Source organism: Oryctolagus cuniculus, chromosome X, assembly GCF_964237555.1.
Source record: "Oryctolagus cuniculus chromosome X, mOryCun1.1, whole genome shotgun sequence".
Lineage (NCBI taxonomy): Eukaryota > Metazoa > Chordata > Mammalia > Lagomorpha > Leporidae > Oryctolagus > Oryctolagus cuniculus.
Window position 1 is genome coordinate 3,078,266 of NC_091453.1, and position 14,055 is coordinate 3,092,320.

Here is a 14,055-nt window from a genome sequence, read left to right on the forward strand (position 1 = left end):
ATTTTTTGGCGTTGATACGCGCCTGTCTTCGGTGTCCCGCGGCACACACTCTGCTCTACTTGCTAGAGTTGCCACAGGTTCTTTGCAAGTCCTATCAATCAGGCAAACCGAATCCGGGTCCTCTCTTCGCCATGTTATGAGGAGGTTTTTAGGCGCTGATGCGTGCCTGTGTTCGGTGACCTGCGGCTCACACTCTGGTCGAGTCGCCTGCTGGCGCTTACCGCCTTAATCAGGCAGACCGAATCCAAGCTTTCTCATTGCCGTATTGTGGGGGAGACTTATTAGTGTTGGTTCGTGCCTATCTTCGGTGACCTGCGGCGCATAATCTGCTAGCCGCCGCAGGTGCTCATCACCTCACTTAATCAGGCAGACCGAATCCAAGCTCTCTCACTGCCATGTTGAGGGGAGGCCTTTCTATTTCTCTATTTCTCTATCTCTGGGCATTCCTACTTCTCCCATTTTACTTCCATCTTCCAGCATTCCTATTTCTCTCACTTTACTTCTAAACTTCTGTTTCTCTTATCCCCGCAGCTTCCCGCTCTCATTCTTATCCCCGCGGCTTCCCGGCTGCGCCCGCCCCGAGGCTGCTTCTCGGCAGCTTTCCGGCTCTGAGCCGCTTCAGCCCGCGCCTCTCTCATCTGCGCGGCTCGGCTTCGCGCGCACACTCCGCGGTCTCCGCGCTAGCCCCGCATTCCCTATGTACTTGAGCCCCGCACGCTCTGTCTGCGCGCGGCAGCCTCCGCGAGTCACACAGCGTAGCTTACGTGTCCACCACTAGCATTCAATCTAAGTTCCCCGGGCTAGCCTGGCGAATTCAACCCAGCTTACGTCTCCGCCCCACGATCTGGCTTCCCGTCCTTTGCTCCCCGGGCTAATCAGACGGATCCCAATCTGGCTTACGTTTCAGCTTCTGGTTTTAACTTTTCGCCCCCTATTCCCGGGCTAACTTGAGAATCCCAAAATGGCTTTCGTTTCCGCCTTGGCCTGCCCCCCGCGGCTTCAATTTCCCTAACACTTTTCTCTACCCGGTATGTTTCCCCAAGCTTTCCTCCAACAATATTCCTCCCTCATTTCTCCTGGCCTCTCCCCACAGTCCGCATCCGAGTCTGTTTGTTCTAGCTTTCACTTTCGCTTTCGACCTTAGAGATTTCTCCCAGCTTCCCCCCCGTAGTCCGTATCCGAGTCTATGCCTAGGCTTTCAATAGCTCCTTCCGGCACCTTTATCGTCCGGCTTTTCCCTAAGCTGTTTGCTAGTCTCTCTCTCCAATATTTTCCCAGTTCTTCCCGTTTCTTCCCTCCTAAGTTGCATATCCGTCCTAAGTTTCCTATCCGAGCTAGGTTTCCTATCCGAGTCACGGCACCATTATGTCGCTCCCCCTCTTCGTGGAGGAGCAACACAGGACCCTGCGCTGTTCTTTCGTCTGCTCGGCCCTCCCCGGGTTTGCTGCTGGTTCTTCCCGGGTTGGCTACTATCCCTTCCACCTCCGTGGAAGGGCAGTTCCCCCTGGCCACATTCCCCACTTCCGCAGGGGAGCGGCACACCGCCGGCCGGCTTTCTCGGGGGCTGCACAGGCGTTCCCCTTAGATGTTCCCCATAGATGTTCCTGGTGCATGCCGTCTCTCTCCTCCTTTATAGTCCTCCTCCGCCAATCCCAACTCGGCTGCCCACACGCCGAGTACGCTGCTCTCCTCCAATCAGTAGCAAGTCCTACAGTTTATTGGTTGAACTGGAGGCAGCTGTGCGGAAGCTGTTTACTTCTCTCCCAGCGCCATATTGTGGGAGAGCAGATGCATAGAATAAGTCTTAATTCCAGTAACTCAGTCCAGTCCGGGCTGCTCCCCACAATAGTAAAGTGTATAAATACACTAATCTTATTACACAACCCAATGAATTTCTACATATCTAAGCCCATATGTAAAGGTCACTCTGACCAAGGTACAGAACATTCAGAGCAACCTAGAAGATTCCCTCAGTATAAACCAGCCATTAAGATAAACAATTTTTACAAACCATGTCCTTCCTTTATTTAAAAATATTTATTCCTTTTAACTTTCCTTATCAAGAACACGCTTTTATACTTGTGACCTTTTACATCAAAGTGATGGTATCTGGGACTGCAGCAGTCAATGGGGGAGTAACTTTGTTCAATTCCCTGTAATCCACAGTCATTCTCCAGGTTTCACCTGGTTTCTTAACAGGCCAAATTAGATAATTCCTTTTAGTGGTTATGGAAATCATCACTCCAGCATTAACATAATTTTTTACTGTTTTAGATATTTTCTCATGTCCACCTGGAATTCTGTATTGTTTACACTGAATAACCTTAGTTGGCCCTGGCAGCGGTACAGAGGCTTGATATAATTTTTTACCACTACCTAGCAGTTTGACTCCAAAGGGCAGCATTTTCTGTTTTCCAATTTACATTTATTCTGTACTGCTTTTTCTAATTGCTTACACATGCATCAGTATGCAGATAACAAAATCCATCCTCACTTCCCCAAAGCCTATAGTTTATTTCTCTTTTCTACCGGCACCGATTGCAAAACCTCAATAACTTGTGGAGGCTGTGCACTCCGTAACTTGCCATCCCAATTCTCACTCAATTCTGAGCAGAGAGCCCATTCCTTCACCAAAGAGGTGAACTGAAGGTCTTTTCAGCCAGGAACATCACAGGTAACACATGCAACTTCAGTTTTCTTTTTAAAGAAAGGCATTGCTTTGTATACTTGCGGATCCTGCCAACTACGCCAATTTGTGGCAGCAAATTACTTTTCAGCTGTCTGCTGTGCACAGACTTAGTTACTTTTAGTTTAATCCACAAGAAATACGCTGCAAGCCTTGTAGTGCACACTAAAATTATTTACAGGAAAGATGGTAAAGGAGCATAGATTAACAGAATGTTGCAATAAACATGGCTCCATGGCTTTAATGATACTATAGCAAGACGGTCCACTGAGCCCTGTAGGGAGGGCCTGAGGCTGGCCCTGCTTTTAGTTTCCCCAAACTCTGATTTTTAATGAATTACTTTTTTTTTTTTTATCAGTTTTGGAGTGACGTTTATTGTCCCAATGCCTTCCCCTTTAGCACCGGGGGCAAATCCCAGGAGGAGCCTTATTTTGATTTTTGACTCTTGGACAATTTTTGTACATGTCCCTGCTACCCACATTGATAGCACCCTCGTTTATCAGGCATAGCCCTCCTTGATGATTTTTGTAATGACATACCAAGCAGAGTGCAGGTCCTGAATGTCCTGTTTTTAATCCATTTTGTTAATCTCTCATCAAAGGGACTGTCACAGAACAGCCCAGTCACAGTAGCCAATTGTTCCATGTCCACGTTGTACTTATGTTTGGTAGAATTCACAGCACTGTGGGCATCACTAGGCAGTCTTCACACAGCACCAGAAAAGTGGTCCCCGGGGTAACCACTCTCCTGATTTCTATTGCTATAAATTAGTTCTGCATATTCTTGAGCTTCATTTAAATGGAATTATACAGTATCTACTCTTTATAAAATATTTTATTTTTGTTTGAAAAGCAGAGTGACAGAGGCAGAAATACACACACACACACACACAGAGAATTGTCCATCTGCTGGTTCATTCCCCAAATGGCCACAACAGATGGGGCTGGGCCAGGCCAAAATCAGGAGCCAGTAACTCCATCCTGGTCTTGCACATGGATGGTAAGGGCCCAAGTACTTGGGCTATCTTCTTCTTTTTTTTCTTCTTCTTCTTCTTTTTTTTTTGACAGGCAGAGTGGACAGTGAGAGAGAGAGACAGAGAGAAAGGTCCTCCTTTGCTGTTGGTTCACCCTCCAATGGCCGCCGTGGCCGGCGCACTGCGGCCAGCGCACCACGCAGATCCGAAGCCAGGAGCCAGGTGCTTCTCCTGGTCTCCGATGGGGTGCAGGGCCCAAACACCCGGGCCATCCTCCGCTGCACTCCCTGGCCACAGCAGAGAGCTGGCCTGGAAGAGGGGCAACTGGGACAGAATCTGGTGCCCCGACTGGGACTAGAACCCAGTGTGCTGGCGCCACAGGTGGAGGATTAGCCTATTGAGCCGCGGCGCTGGCCTAGGCTATCTTCTGCTACCTTCCTAGGTGCATCAGCAGGGAACTGGATTGGAATTGGAGCAGCCAGGACTTGAACTGGAGCTCATATGGGATGCTGGCATTGCAGGCAGAAGCTTAACCTGCTGTTCCACAACACTGGCCCCAGTATATACTCTTTAGAATCTGGCTTCTTTCATTTATCCTGTGATTGGGTACAACAAGAATTTGTTCTTATTTTATTGCTGTGTAGTTTTGTATTTAAATCAATATATCATATACTTTACTTGTTGTTCTGTTGCTGAACTTTTGGGTTGTTTCTAGTTTTTAGCTATTATGAATTAAACTGCTTTAAACATTCTTGGATGTCTTTTGCTAGATCTGTGCATCAGTTTCTTTGGGCTTATATCTAATAATAGGATTGTTAGATTATGGGATGGGATATGTTTAGCTTTAGTAGATAATGCCAAACTGATTGAAAATTTTATCAATACAATTTTCACTTAATTTAGTAAGTTATAATGGCACCTTTGGGGCAGTCAAATAAGAGCACCTCCCTGCTTACTTATCCTTTTCACTCACTTGACTTCAAGCTCTCAGTGGGGCAGTGGGGAGTGGCACATGAGTCATATCTACTTTCTTCATATTACAGTGCCCACTGCTGTAGGAATGCAGTCCTGTACCTATTTGTTGAAAAAAAAATATAAATAACAGTGAGGAATATATCCTAAAGACTAGGTTTTATGTAGTATGGGGAGCCATTGGAGGAAAAAAGACTATTTTTTCCCCTTGAAACTTCCGAAGTATTATTTATAACTACTTGACTATAGGTGAATGAATGGGGATTTTATTAACTCTGTACTGGATTTCAGTATTGTGGAGACACACCTAGAGTAAAATGGTAAATAGTTAAGTCCTTAAAGTGGGGCTGTTTAATCTGGAGTTCATGAATTGTATTACAAGATACTGAAATTACATGCAAAATTTTGTGTACAAGTAGACATTATCACTCAGGATTTTTATTATTATTAAATGAAACTTTTTTAAAGATGTATTTATTTGAAAGGCAGAGTCAGAGAGAGAGATAGAGAGAGAGAGAGAGAGATCTACTCGTGCACTCCCCAAATGGCCACAATGGCCCGGAGCTGGGCCAGGCTGAAGCCATGAGCCTGGAACTCCATCTGAGTCTCCCACGTGGATGCAAGGGCCTAAGCACTTGGGCCATCCTCTGCTGCTGTCCCAGGCCATTAACAGGGAGCTGGATCAGAAGTGGAGCAGCCGGACTCAAACTGACGCTCGTATGGGATACTGACTCTGCAGATGGTGGCTTTACCCACTACGCCACAGTGCCAGCCCGCACTAACATCCTTTTAGTGTTTAGGGATCTGCCTATTTGGAATTCAGGAGCTCTCAGTAGCCTTGCTCCCTGCAACCAAGATGGCTTATTGGCTGATTGTGTTCAGCTGTGAGCTACAGAAAAAAAATAAGGATGATTTTTTCAAAGATGGGTTTATGTCTCTTATTAAGTAAAATTATTCAAAACATATAAACAAGGCAAAAGGATGACAGACTGTCTTTCCAATGCCATGTGGCAGCATTGTCCCTCAGGCCTGGCCAAAAGTTGATTTTATTATCTAGGACAGGGATGGGGAATGTCTAACCCAGGGGCTCTATGGGTCTGTGAGGTCATTGGTCTGACCCTGCCTAGGCAACCGCAAGCAGGACTTGAACTTCACTAGATCTATAGCAGACTAATTTTTAAGTTGATAATTGTGTACAGCCTGTGAATGATGTTAGAAATATCCAAATGGCTCTTGGCAGAAAAAAGGTTCCCCAACCATGATAAAAGAATGTACCTTTCTCTGAAGTCCTATATTCTATTAATTAGGACTCAAAAATTTGTATGCTTACATGTTAACTAGTTTTTGCCCACTAGACATGTCTAGTAGGAATAATAACCTCAAGGATTATAGTTTTATTGTCCTGTAAGAATTAAAAGTTTATTTTTTGCTAATTTAAACCTATTTTGATACTTCCTGCTTGAATATATAAATTTTAGTTTCTCAAGTGAACTTTGAAGCAGATTTGTTATGCTTCAGGTTTCTTTATTAATGACCTAATTGCATTTTTTGTCACACATTCCTTTTATGTTTAAGACTATGTCGGGGTAGGATGAAGAGCTGGGGTCCATCTGTTCCTTTATAAGAATTTCCACCAATTCTGTACTCCACCATCACTCAGAGGGCTCTCACCTCCGAATTCCTAAGCCCCTCTGGGGTTCTGTGACAGAAATCACCTTGCTTCTTAGCTTAGGCACTTAGTTGTTTTTTTTTTTTTAATAAGATTTATTTTATTTGAAAGGTAGAGTTACAGAGAGGCAGAGGCACAGTGAGAAAGAGAGAGAGAGGTCTTCCATCTGCTGGTTGACTCCCCAGATGGCCACAGAAGCTGGAGCTGCGCCCATCCGAAGCCAGGAGCCAGAAGATTTCTCCAGGTCTCCCATGTGGGTGCAGGAGCCCAACCACTTGGGCCGTCTTCTACTGCTTTCCCAGGCCACAATAGAGAGCTGGATCGGAAGTGGAGCAGCAAGGACTTGAACTGGTGCCCATATGGGATGCCTGCACTGCAAGTGGCAGCTTTACCCGCTACACCACAGTGCTGGCCTCAGGCACTTAGTTTTTAAAAAATAATTCATTATGTCATTAGGCACTTGGCCATCCATTTTCCAGCTTTCAAAATTTGATTGTCATATTCTGTCTGCTGTCATATTTTGGGGGGCTTCTATTTCCTTGTTAGTTTATGCCCTTAAAATTTTCCTTTCAATCTTTCTGGTGGGATTTGAAGAGGGGAGCAAGATATATGTATGAGGTCCATCTCACCTGTTTAATTGGAACTAAACATGATTTTAAAATGTATCTCCAGGGACCAGTGCTGTGGCATAGCGGGTAGGGCCACTGCTTGCAGTGCCAGTATCCCATATGGGCACTGGTTCAAGTCTCAGCTGCTCCACTTCTGATCTAGTTCTCTGCTATAGTCTGGGAAAGCAAGCTCAAGTCTTTGGGCCCCTTACCTGTGTGAGAGACCTGGAATATGCTCCTGGCTTTGGGTCGGCACAGCTCCGGTCATTGCAGCCATCTAGGGAGTGAAGCAGTGGATGGAAGACCTCTCTCTCTCCCTCTCTCTCTCTCTCTCTCTCTCTGCCTCTCTGTAATTTTGCCTTTCAAATAAATAGATAAATTTTTAAAAAATCTATCTCCAAATACAGTAATCATTTGTTTCTCTATCAAATGATGAAACTCACCAAAGATTGAGAGAGGGTCAAACTGATGACTGAGTCATTTGTACCTCAGTCTGATGTTCAAAATTTTTCTTGTTTATGCCCAGTATTTTATGCTGAGCATTAGAAACCACAGTATTTTGGATTTCAAGTGATAAGTTCAGGCTATCCCATGTAATAAATGGAACGCTAGGTTGCACTTTGGAAAGTAGCAAGTGCTGGAATATGCAGAAAACGGCCTTTACTTGCATTTTCAGTGTCATACTGGCTTGGCCGTCTTTTTCTTGATAAAGGACTCCAGTATGGAAAAGTGCATCTTGTACTTGCTGCCCATGACTTTCCATAGCAGATTGAAGAAACATGCACTGAGTGGTGGCAATCTAGCCTGATGACTTCCACTCTGGATCAAAAAGCATATTGCTGCCATCCAGTTGTCCTGAGTGAATAAAGGAGCGTGAAAAAACTGTCATTTTATTCAATATTACAGTTGGCATCTATTATAATCCCCATTTCTATCATTCATTCAGCCTTTTCTTGCTATAGTTCTCTGATTTTCCATTGGAAAGCTAGCCCTTCTTGCATATCAGACTGTTTTTTGAGGAGAGTTGAATTTATCCCCAGCTCCAGGTGCCTCGGTGTGGCCAAAGCATTGCATTCTCTTGGCCCCAGAAACAGATTCATATGACTCTGCAACACTTAGCCAATAGGGGCCAGCATTGTGGTGTAGCAGGTAAAGCCATTGCCTGCAATGCTGAGGTTTGAGTATTGATTGTTCCACTTCTAATCCTGCTCCCTGGTATGGCCTGAGGAAAGCAGTGAAAGATGGCCCAAGTCCTTGGGCCCCTGCACCTTCGTGGGAGACCTAGAAGAAACTCCTGGCTCCTGGCATCGACCTGGACCAGAACTGGTTGTTGTGGCCATTTGGGGAGTGAGCCAGCAGTTGGAAGATTCTCTCTCTCTCTCTCTCTCTGTGTGTGTGTGTGTGTGTCCCTCTCTCTCTCTCTGTAACTCTCACTTTTAAAATAAATAAATCTTTAAAAAAAAGACTTAGCGAATAACATCAAGTATATTTTAGTTGGGGCTGTTGGAGGAGTGGCATGTTGAACTTCAATCTGTGGGCGTATGTGACTGGAACAGATGGGAGACACTCTGTGGAGCCTGAAAATGAAGCTATCATAGCAGAAGGCCAAGGGGAGAGAGGGAGACACAATCAGTTGTGATGCCTGGGTGAATGAATTAAGTTTTGTGAGCCAATAAATGCTCTATGGCTTAAGGCAATTACAATTATTTTGCTGTTACTTGCCACTACCTGACTCACCTAGCAAAGCTCTGCATTGATGCATAGCTCATGCTACCCCAGTATTGGTTCCTTCAATAGTTTTTATCTAAATGAGAAATCACTTTTATAACATGAGTATTCAGAGATCAACAAAAAAAACATCCAACTCTTCTTGCTCATGAATGCTCCTTACGTATGCCATGATAAATGTACTAAAGTGCTTGTTTATACCAGATGCCATTGATATTAGGTGCTGTATAACACCATCATTTGATGAGAGTTTTGCCAGGAGGCTGTTTCATTTTCCTTCCCACCGCAACATTTCTATTAACTTTGTGAGTGGTTTTACAAGCTTCTTGGCAATGGTACAACTTGAACCTTTAGCATCCTGGAAAGCACAACTTTTCACTTATTCTGGAAAATCTCAGTTGGTTCACTAGATAGGTCATTGTTTTTGTTTTTGAAATAGATTCAAAGGCTGTGGTGGCCTCCTGCCACTATTTGACAGTTTCATAACAGGCAAAGCCCAGGGATCTAGACAAACAACATCTAATTTTCATATAATTATTGTGTTTCTTATTCCTGTTCTTTTTCATCTGTCCTTCATTCTTACAGATTCTTTTGTCCCACTAAAGTAGAATCATGCTCTGGATTCATACTGACTTCATATGTACTGTTTGCTTTTATGAAGTTATTCTGCTTTGCAGTATTTAGATAGCTTTTCCCTAACTGCCTTTATAGTTCAATGAATTATTGTTCCATTTTTACAAGTTGGGAATATAATGAAGCACTACAGTTACAATGAAAAATGCAAATAGATACTCATAAGAAATAATAAGCAAATGACATAAACTATATTAGCCAAGATCAAATGCACACTGGCAATTGAGTCTTTATAGTGAATGCATAGACTTTAGGATTGTAGGATAACTGAGGCCATGATGAAAATTCTGGGAAAATGCCATCACCACTGCCCCCCAGGAAGCTGGAATCAGGAGCTGGAGCTGGGGATTGAACCCAAATACTCTGTTATGGGATGTGGACATCTTAACTTGCATTTTAGCTGCAAAGCCAAATGCTTACCCATCAACCATTTTTAAGTGTACTGTTTAATAGAGTTAAGTGTATGCACATTGCTGTACAACCAGTCTCCAGAATGTTTCTTTTTTCTTTACGGGCAGAGTGGACAGTGAGAGAGAGACAGAGAGAAAGGTCTTCCTTTTGCCGTTGGTTCACCCTCCAATGGCCGCTGCGGCCGGTGCACCACGCCGATCCGAAGGCAGGAGCCAGGTACTTATCCTGATCTCCCATAGGGTGCAGGACCCAAGCACTTGGGCCATCCTCCACTGCACTCCCTGGCCACAGCAGAGAGCTGGCCTGGAAGAGGGGCAACCAGGACAGAATCCAGCGCCCCGACTGGGACTAGAACCCGGTGTGCCGGCGCCGCTAGGCGGAGGATTAGCCTAGCGAGCCGTGGCGCCGGCCTTTTGTTTTATTTTTAAAGAACCATCTTTTATTACCAACTATTTATTTAATAGAGTGGCTGGCGCCGCAGCTCACTAGGCTAATCCTCCACCTTGCGGCGCCGGCACACCGGGTTCTAGTCCCGGTCGGGGCGGCAGATTCTGTCCCGGTTGCCCCTCTTCCAGGCCAGCTCTCTGCTGTGGCCAGGGAGTGCAGTGGAGGATGGCCAAAGTGCTTGGGTCCTGCACCCCATGGGAGATCAGGATAAGTACCTGGCTCCTGCCTTCGGATCGGCGTGGTGCACCGGCCGCAGCGGCCATTGGAGGGTGAACCAACGGCAAAAGGAAGACCTTTCTCTCTGTCTCTCTCTCTCTCACTGTCTACTACTCTGCCTGTCAAAAAAAAATATTTAATAGAGTGAGTTTTCTTGGGGCTACCTCAATAAAAATGAAAAATAAGAATAGGTCTGGTGATTAACACTTTATTTTTTAGACTAGATACAAGTAATAATATTCAACCAATAATATAAATTGAAAAGAACTATCAGTCTTATCTATCTCATTATATGAAATATCTAAAAATTTTTATGCTTACTATTTATTGACATTTGGTAAATATAAATGTTACTGTTCTAATGTACACTAATAATGGAAAGGAAAACACAGTCCAGAAAAAAATACTGAAAGAAAAGTTTTAAATTTCTATTTTGTATATATGAATGTATAATAGAAGGGGGAAAGAGCTTATACTGTAAACATATTTCATTAGGGTAAAGTTCTGTGGGGATATAGACAGCTAGGGAAAATATAAAATTTCCTGCTCTCTTTTTTAAGATTTATTTTAGTGACCAGCACTGTGGTGTAGAAGGTTAAGCCTCTGCCTGCAGTGCTGGTATCCCATATGGGTGCCAACTGCTGCACTTTTGATCCAGTTCCCTGCTAAAGCAGTAGAAGATGGCCCAAGTCCTTGGGCCCCTGTACCCACGTGGGAGACCTGGAAGAAGCTCCTGGCGTTGGATCAGCTCAGCTCTGGCCATTGAGGCCATTTGGGGAGTGAACCAGCAGATGGAAGGCCTCGCTGTCTGTCTCTCCGTTTCAAATAAATAAGTAAATCTTAAAAAAAAAAAAAGAGCAAATAAAATTTTCAACACTGTTCTAGGGATACACCAGTGAAAGAAGGTACTGTTAGGGCCTGAAAAAGTAAAGTGATAGAATGGTGTGAGAATTGAGTTTTTAAATTCTAAAGAGGGAGAACTGATAGGAATGCACAGAAACAGAATACTATCCTTTTAAAAACAAAATCTTAGCTGTAAACGGACAGAGAAGGGATGGTGTCTAGAAGGAGGAAGAATTAGTGCTTTCCCCCCAAAGCCTTCTTTTGATAGACTACACGTGTTTATCTACAGGTGGGAAAGACTGCCAGCCTAGAGGGGCTCAGTGGAGTTCCTGGGGACTCATTTTAATAATCAAAGTAAAATGACAAAACAACCTGAAGACTGCAACACTTTTCTCTCTTTTAATTCCATGTGAAAAAGACTGAGTTCATTGTGCTCAGTTCTGTAGGTAGGTTCTGTATACTCCATTCTGGATTGTCAAGTTACAATCACTGTATTTTCTCTCCACCTCAACTGAAAACCCCAGAATGTTTCATCTTACAAAATTGAAACTTTTTACCCATTAAACAGCATTTCCCCATTTTCTCCTCCTCCAAGCTCCTAGCAACCACCTACCATTCCACTTTCTGTCTCTAGGAATTTGACAACCCAGGTGAAATCATACAGTATTTGTCTTTTGTTATTGGCTTATTTCACTTGGCATAATGTCCCCGATGTGCATCTATGTTGTAGCATGTGACAGGATTTCCTTCCTTTTTTCAGCTGAATAATCTTCCACTATTTACATATTCATCACGTATTGTTTATCCATTCTTCTGGTGATCGATGTTTGGGCAATACAATAATAATTATTATTTTAATTTAGTTATTATTTCACCTATTTATTCCTTGCTTCATTCTTATGTAAGTTGATAGTAGACAGATGTTTAATTTAGTTAAAAATAAATAAATAAAACAAACAACCTGCCTGGAATTACTCTTGCTAAATTTTGAATATGTGATTTGAAACTTGCAAAAAGAGGGCTTTAAATAAACTTCCACTATTTATAACCTGAACCTAACCATTTTTTCTGGACTCAGGAAGCTTTTCTCTGATGAATTATAGTTATAAATCAATGCTCAGATAAGCGTAGCTGTATCTGTAATCAGAATCTTTATATATCTGCTGTGCTTTAAGTAAACTAGATATATAAAAATGAATGGATGACTTAAGGAAATAGAAGTAATTATTTATTTAATAAAATGACTCATAATAAGATTTATCTTGAATTTGCTCATATTTCTCGTTTTATAAAACTCAATTTATACAGATGATTTCAGAAATATGTCCATAACATATCCACTATCATTAAAATAGTATCCCATTTTCACACAGAGTAGGAAAGAGAAATGGCTGTCAAGATGCCTAGGAAAAGATTGGAGAACTTCCCTCCCAACTGTACATTCAGATATGATCCTATTCTTCAGAGCCATGGAATTCTGTTGGGGACTCTGCTCCAGGGTAACAAAAAGGCAGAAGGGGGTAAGATTTAGGAAGGGCACCATTTGAGAAGGTTCAATATTACTATTTCCACTGCAAGTCTATTTTTTTTTTTAAGATTGATTTATTTGTTTGAAAAGCAGAGTTACAGAGAGGCAGAGGCAGAGAGAGAGACACAGAGGAGAGAGAGACAGAGAGAGAGACAGAAGTCTTCCAAGAGAGAAGTTGTCCATCTGCTGGTTCACTCCTCAAATGGCTGCGATGGCTGGAGTTGGGCCGATCCAAAGCCAGGAATCTGCAGCTTCTTCCAGGTCTCCCATGTGGGCACAGGGGCCTAAGGACTTGGGCCATCTTCTACTGCCTTCCCAGGCCATAGCAGAGAGCTGGATTAGAAGTGGAGCAGCAGGACTCACCCATATGGGATGCCAGCACTGCAGGCGGCGGCTCTACCTGCTGTGCCACAGTGCTGGCCCTGCAGTCTTTATGCTTGCTTTGAATTTATATAGTTCAAGATGATCATGGAATTTATACAATGTAATGAAGTGGTGAAAGAGTGGCAGCACCCAGTGTGAAGTGTTGCCTGTCTGGATCAGTGTAGATTGCTGTCTGGAGAGTTAAATTCCAACCATGACTTAGAAAAAAAAGGAATTAATTATTTTACCTTCTAAATGGTATTCTTCTTTGCTTCCAAAAAGAAAGAAACGAGGGATGTGGTATGTGTTTGAAAACATTTTTCATTCAGACATAATTCACGTACCATAAAATCCACATTTTAAAATATACTATTCAGTGGATTTAGTATAGTCACAATGTTGTGTAGCCATCACTACTAATTCTAGAACATTTTTATCACTCCAAAAAGAAACCCTGTACCAACTAGAAGTCATTTCCCATTTCACCCAAAATTTCCCCTACCCAGTCCTAGGTTAATGCCTTGTGTCTCTAGATTTGCCTGTTTTAGACATTTCATGTAAACAGACTCATCCAATATGTGACCTCTGTGTCTGTGCATAGTGTTTTGAATGGTCATACATGTTGTAGTGTGTGTCAGTACTTCATTGAATAATAATATTCTATTGTATACCACATTTTGTTTAGCCATTTATCATTGGTGGACATTTGCATGGTTTCTACTTTATAGCTGCTACGAAGCATGTGTGGACAAATTTTATGTGGATGTTTTCATTTTTCTTGGGTACATTCCTAGGAGTGGGATTGCTATGTCATATGATGACTCTATGTTTAATTTTCTTTCTTTTTTTAAAAAAAGATTTATTCATTTATTTGAAAGTCAGAGTTACACAGAGAGAGAAGGAGAGACATAGAGAGAGAGAGAGAGGTCTTCCATCCGATGGTTCACTCCCCAGATGGCCGCAACTGCAGGAGCTGCA